Below are 7,216 nucleotides of genomic sequence, written 5' to 3' on the forward strand. Positions count from 1 at the left end.
TAATAAAAGTAAATAGGTAAAACTGGACATATAAAAGTATCTAGTTTTACAAAGTTTTAAAACCTTATCCTAATAAAATAGAAGAACTATATTGTAAAAGAATGAAATAAAAAATAAATTATTTTCAAACCTTTTGCTCATAGTACATGCCAACATATTTAAAAAATAAACTGCCTCATTTATGCCTATATACATAATAGACAAATTCCAGAAAACATCTATATGAGTTTTACTTTTTAATTAGATTCTTATTTTGACCCAAATAGTAGCTAGCTGTGTGAGATTAGGCAAGTTAATATCCTTGGTAGGCTTCAATTTTCTTATTTTTCAAATATGTATGCTAGGATATGCTATCCTAGACCCTTTTTAATTTTACAATTCTATAATTTAAATAATAATTTGCATTCACATAGTACTTAGCATTTTCCTCAAAGCCTTTCAGCTATCTAGTGGGATTCCCATAACAATATTGTGAGGTCATAATATAGGATAAGGTAATAATATATCCATTTTATAGACAAAGAAACTTAGCTATAGAGTTGTGAATCTACTTGCCTATGACCACACTGCTATTTAGTGTAATAAATTGAAATCAGAAATCTCATGAACACCACTTGTGAGCACCACTTGCCTCATGGAAATTAGAAATCAAAGCAGATTCTCAGAGCAATCTTTCTTCCCCTGTATCTTAATTTTTTCCCAAATGGTCTAACTCATCCGATGCTTTTTCTTCCATTACTAAATGCAAATCTTGTCAGAACTATTAGGATGTATCTCTGAAAGGGGGTGAATGGGTTGGAGAGAGGAAAGTTCTCACTCCTTCCTTTATACTGGTATCATGGCAACAATTCTCACATGATAGATAGAGGAGGGGTTCTCAACCAGCAGAGCTTTTTCATGTAGTAAATGCTTAATGAATCCTAATATAAATGAATGAATAAATGAATAAATAAATGAATCCTCATTTATTTATTCAGTACATGAATATTCAGTAGACGTTAAAAGATAATGAAGGCTGCTTAATTTTCTTTCTAATTTGGTTAGTAAATAATCTTTGATGATGAATCCACTTTTTTTCCAGAAATTATTTAAAATTTTTTTATTAAAGCTGTTTATTTTCAAAACATATGCATAATTTGCAAAATTCACCTTTGCAAAATTCCAATTTTTTCCCCTTCCCTTTCCCTCTCCCCCTCCCCTAGATGGCAAATAATCCAATATGTGAAACACGTGCAACTTTTTCTATATCTCCAGAATTATCATGGTGCGCAAGAAAAGTCAGATCCAAAAAGAAAAAAATGACAAAGAAAACAAAATGCAAGTAAACAACAATAAAAAGGTGATAATACTATGTTGTGATGCACAATCAGTTCCCACAATTCCTCTTAGTAAATACAGATGGCTTTCTTCATCACAAGACCATTGGAATTGGCCTAAATCACCTTGCTGTTGAAAAGAATTATGTTTGTCAGAACTGACCATTGTATAATCTTGCTGTTGCTTGCATTCTCTTGCAGTTACAAGTATTCTCTTGGTTTGCTGTTGCAGTATTCTCTTGGTTCTACTCACTTCACTTAGCATCAGTTAATGCAAGTCTCTCCAAGCCTCTCTGAAATCATCCTGCTGTTCATTTCTTACAGAACTATAATATTCCATAACATTCATGTACCATAACTTATTCAGAAATTTTCCAATTGATGGGCAGCCACTCACTTTCCAGTTTATTGGCACCACAAAAAAGTTTGCTACAAATATTTTTGCACGTGTAGGTCTTTCCCACTTTTTTATGATCCCTTTGAGATATAGATCCAATAGGTACACTGCTAGATCAAAGGGTATATATAGTTTGATAGCCTTTTGGGTATAGATGAATTCACTTTTTGAAAAGTTCAGTCTCAAAGTTCAGCAGTTTTTCAGTCACTCAAATATTTTAAAAATACTTTACTTTCTTGAAAACTTTTAAATTTAGCATATACAGAAGTAAAAAAAAAAAAAACAAACCTATAAACCTTACTCATGAACTCTGCTTTCTCCTAGCACACACACACACACACACACACACACACACACACACACACACACACACGTTTAATTTTTTTTCCTGATAAAATTAAAAAGGAAAAACAAACAAATGGACAAGGAAAGTGTTTCATTTGAATGATTCAACAGCCTGTCTTTGATTTTCATGTTTTCATCATAACAACTATTGACAATCTCAAGTACTTGGAATTGACAAATGCTATATTTATTAAATGAAGTTCTATTAGATTCAGGACTTCCTGGGATAATGATAGTTCAAATTTATATGGATTTATATAGTTTAAAAACTCATGAGATAGATAAGGCAAATAATATCATCCCAATTTTATAAATAACAAAGCTGAGTCAGAAAGTTTAAACTTTGACTAAGGTAATTTGTTAATACCAGGATTTGAACCGTTCTTCTCATTCTGATGTAATTTTGCACTCTAGTTTTGCTACTCTATTACAAAAGGGTTTTAAGATCTGATTTTCTACCTTCAAAGAACACAAAAGTGTTCCAAAGTGGAACCAAAATCATTTTTGGTAGTAGGCATCCAGATTTGTGATTTTATTTGTGTACATACTACTCCTCCTAAGCATTTTCTCTATTGATGCAGATAAGTAAGTTGTAGGACTGGAGGCCAAATCTGTTTGATTTAAAGGCTGTCCTTCTAGACATTGCTTTCAAAAAGAGAAAGATCTTGAACCTATATGACCAAATAGACAGCAAAGGGCATGAAGAACTGTTGTATTTTTAAACAGTGGATAGGGCACTGGACTTTGAGCCAGAAAACATCTAGCCTCGTATGGATACCTGTACTTATTATCTTTCTTTCTAGCCTCGTATGGATACCTGTACTTATTATCTTTCTTTCCAAAACCTCTCTTCTTCAAAGGTTTCTTTTTTAAAATAGTATTTTATTTTTTCCAATTGTACATAAAGATAATATTAACATTCATTTTTACAAAATTTTGAGTTCCAAATTTTTCTCCTTTTCTTCCCTCCCTTCTTTCTAAAATGACAAGCAATTTGATAGAGGTTAAGTATGTGCAATCATGTAAAATATATTTCCATATTAATTATATTGTGAAAAAAGAAATAAACTAAAAGGGGGGGAAGGAAAAAGAAGAAATGAAGAATAGTGTACTTTGATCTATATTGAGAATCTATCCATTCTGACCAGCAGGATGAATACAGAGAGGACTGGTGAGACTTACATAAACTGATGCTAAGTGAAATGAGCAGAACCAGGAGATCATTATATACCTCAACAACGATACTGTTTGAGGATGTATTCTGATGGAAGTGGATCTCTTTGATAAAGAGAGCTAATTCAGTTTCAATTGATCAAGGATGGATAGAAGCAGCTACACCCTAAGAAAGAATACTGGGAAATGAATATAAACTGCTTGCATTTTTGTTTTTCTTCCCGGGTTATTTATACCTTCTGAATCCAATTCTCCCTGTGCAACAAGAAAACTGTTCGGTTCTGCACACATATATAGTATCTAGGATATACTGTAACCTATTCAACATGTAAAGGACTGCTTGCCATCCGGGGGAAGGGGTTGGAGCGAGGGAGGGGAAAAATCGGAACAGAAGTGAGTACAAGGGATAATGCTGTAAAAAATTACCCTGGCATGGGTTCTATCAATAAAAAGTTATTTAAAAAAAAAAAAACATAATGCAGATTCACAAAAAAAAAAAAAAGAGAGAGAGAGAATCTATCCAATCTTCTGTTGGATGTAGATAGTATTTTCCATCATGAATCTTTTGTAATTGTCTTAGTATCTTTTGAAGTTTCCTATTGCTATTTGAGAGCACCACCATCCTCTCAGATACCAAGATCTGAAGCCTTCATATATCCAATAAATACATCACCAAATCTTATAGTTTCTGCCTTTCCAACATCTCTCAGATATTATCTCCTCTTCTTTACTTATACAGACATGATCCTGGTTCAGGCCTCCCTCTGTTGTGATACAGGAGCCATCTCCCAGTGGCTGCTAGAGGTCTTACTCAGACCTGTAGAATGGATCTCTTCATATGAGAGGATGATGATGATCTTACAAAGAGACTGAGAAGCAGTTGCTGTTCTCTGATTTCTCCATTAAGAGGCAGTTGCAATTATCTGACCTCTCTCCTCTTCCCTCTGCCTCCAATTTATTTTCCCAGTCCACAAGCAACACCTGTGTTAATAAAAGCCACTTTATAACTCCTTCAGATGTTCACAGCTGTGGAGGCTCCCAGAGAATTGACCTGCCCCTTCACCTAGGCATGGTCCTTAACATCCCTCACTTTTCAGCTAGACTAATGCAATAACTTTCTGTTTTCCTTGTCTAAAATTTCCTCTCTTAAATCTCATCTTCTACTTAGCTACCAAGGGGATTTCTAAAACATGAATCTAATCCTGTAAACCCACCCCACTCACACTAATTCCCTGTTCTTAGAGCTCTGGTGATTTCTTATTACTACCAAGATCAAAATTAAATTTCTTTAATTGGTATTTAAAGCTCTTATTTTTCTAGTGTTTTTGTTTTTTACTTTAGTCCACATATTCTATGACCCAGCTACATTGGTCTCCTTGAAGTTCCTAAAAAGTTCATCTTCTGTCTCCAAACATTATATTGCTTTCAAACCCATACTTGCCTACCTTCCCTCCCAGCCCTGTCTCCTGTCCATCCCTGGAACACTCTATCCCTTTACTTTGAACCTTTTGGTTTTTCAAGACTCAGCCCAAATCTCATTTTTTTTTTTTGCAGGAAGTCTTTCCCCAATGGTCATTCAGATTACATTCATGTACTCTGTTTAGAGTTTGTGTATATCTAGTTATTTATATGTCTCCCTAATTGGAATGTATGCTCCTTTTGGGCAGAGATGAGTTTTTTTTTCTTTTTTTGTATCCCAGGAACTAAGCACAACTCCTGGTATATAAATGCTTAATAGAGGCTTGTTGACTGACTATTTAATAACTGTGTGACCCTTTGGTGAGATATTTCACTTTTGAGTCTGTTTTCTCATCTGTAAAATGGTGATAACAATATTTGTCCTCTCTATCTCAAAGGTCTGTAATGAGGATAAAATTCATTTAGCATTCAACAACATGTACTTAACATATGCCAGACACCATTCTAGAGAATTCAAATACAAAACCAAAGCAATTTCTGTCCTGAATAGCCTTATATTCTATTAGGGGAAAGTATGCACTTAAAAAATTAATGATAAATCAGCAAAGTAGATACAGCAATATTTGGAAAAGGAGAGAAGTAATCACTAAGAAAGTCGATATCAGCCAGAAATAGGAAATAGCACTCCATCTGAACTTTATAGGAAGCATGGGGCACTCCACAGTGAGTCAGAGGTGAGAAAGAAGTATACGCCAGGCAAGAAAGACAGCCTGCAAAAAATCAGAGTCGAGAGATCATTCTCTATGGGAAAAGCAAATAGCCCAATCTGGGCACTGTTGACTGAATGAATATTAATATGTAATGAGTCTAGAAAGATAGATTAAAGCCTAGATTATGAAGAACTTTAAAAGTCAGAAAAGTTTGTGTTTTATCTAGGAGGTAAAAATGATGCACTGGAGTCTCTTGAGCAAAGAAGGTATGTGATTAGATAAAATAAGGCAGATGATAATAATTTATTTTAAAAATACTATAATGCTTTAATAATAGGCTAGTGAAATTTAGTGCTTTATTTTTTCAAAACCTTTTCTAAAATATAATATTATGATGTAGGTAGTATAAGGTTGATTACTTTAGAGACAAGAAAACAGAGGCTGTGAGTCAGGAGACTCACCAGGATTAACTAGGCAGCAAGCATTAAGCTGAGAATTAAGCTTGTCTTTTGATCCTCAAGACCAGCACTTTTTCCACCACACTGTCTCTGCATTGACTTGAAAACTGAGGTTCATGGTTCCAGTAATTATAAGCATCCTTCACATTTATCTAGTACCCTGAGTGGTTGTAAAGTGATTTACCTACAGAATCTTATTTGATCCTCATAATAACTTGATGAGCAGAGGTTAGAGATAGGGCTAGGAGTGTCTTCTAGAAGCCATTTGGTCCAACCTCCTTATTTTATAACTGAGGTCACTGAGACTCAGAGAGGAAGGGACTTGTCCAAGGTTTCACAGCTGCTATATCAAAGATGAGATTCAAACCCAGTTCTTCTTAAATCTTTGATTATAGTTTTACCACCACATATATGGTCTCTCAGAAAAATACAAAGAATGTACAGGGAAGTGGGGTAACAGGAGGTAGCATGGTATAGAATAGTGGGCTTAAAGTGAAATAAAACAGTGGCTACTTATCGCTACATAGGCAGCCTTGTGGGCTCTACCTTAACACTTTCAAAATATGTTATCTACATCTTATTGTATATTTGTTTATTTTATTATTTATTTATTTTTCATTATCTATTATTTTGGGTTTTTTCTTTTTTTTTATTTACAAAACTTATGCATGGGTAATTTTTGAACTTTGACCTTTGCAAAACTTTCTGTTCCAAATTTTTCCCTCCTCCCCACCATCTCCTCCCCTAGATGGCAGGTAGTCTAATACGTGTTAAATATGTTAAAATATATGTTAAATCCTACACACACACACACACACACACACACACACACACACATATATATATTTATACAATTACCTTGCTGCATAAGAAAAATCAGATCTAGAAAGAAAAAAAAACCTGAGGAGGAAAACAAAATTCAAACAAACATCAACAGAAAATGTGAAAATGCTATGTTGTGGTCCACACTCAGTTCCCACAGGCCTCTCTGGGTTTATATGGCTTTCTTCATCACTGAACAATTGAAACTGGTTTGAATCATCTCATTGTTGAAGAGAGTGATGTCCATCAAAATTGATCATTGTATAGTTTTGTTGTTGCTATGAGTAATGATCTCCTGGTTCTGCTCTTTTCACTTAGCATCAGTTCATGTAAGTCTCTTCAGCCTTCTCTGAAATCATGCTGCTGATTGTTTCTTACAGAACAATAATATTCTATAACATTCATATACCATAATTTATTCAGCAATTCTCCAATTGATAGGCATCCATTCAATTTCCAGTTTCTAACCACTACAAAAAGGGCTGACATTTTTGAACATGTAGGTCCCTTTCCCTCATTTAAGATCTCTTTGGGATATAAGCTCAGTAGAAATACTGCTGGATCAAATTGTTTGCA

The sequence above is a fragment of the Antechinus flavipes genome, chromosome 3, assembly GCF_016432865.1.
Source record: "Antechinus flavipes isolate AdamAnt ecotype Samford, QLD, Australia chromosome 3, AdamAnt_v2, whole genome shotgun sequence".
Lineage (NCBI taxonomy): Eukaryota > Metazoa > Chordata > Mammalia > Dasyuromorphia > Dasyuridae > Antechinus > Antechinus flavipes.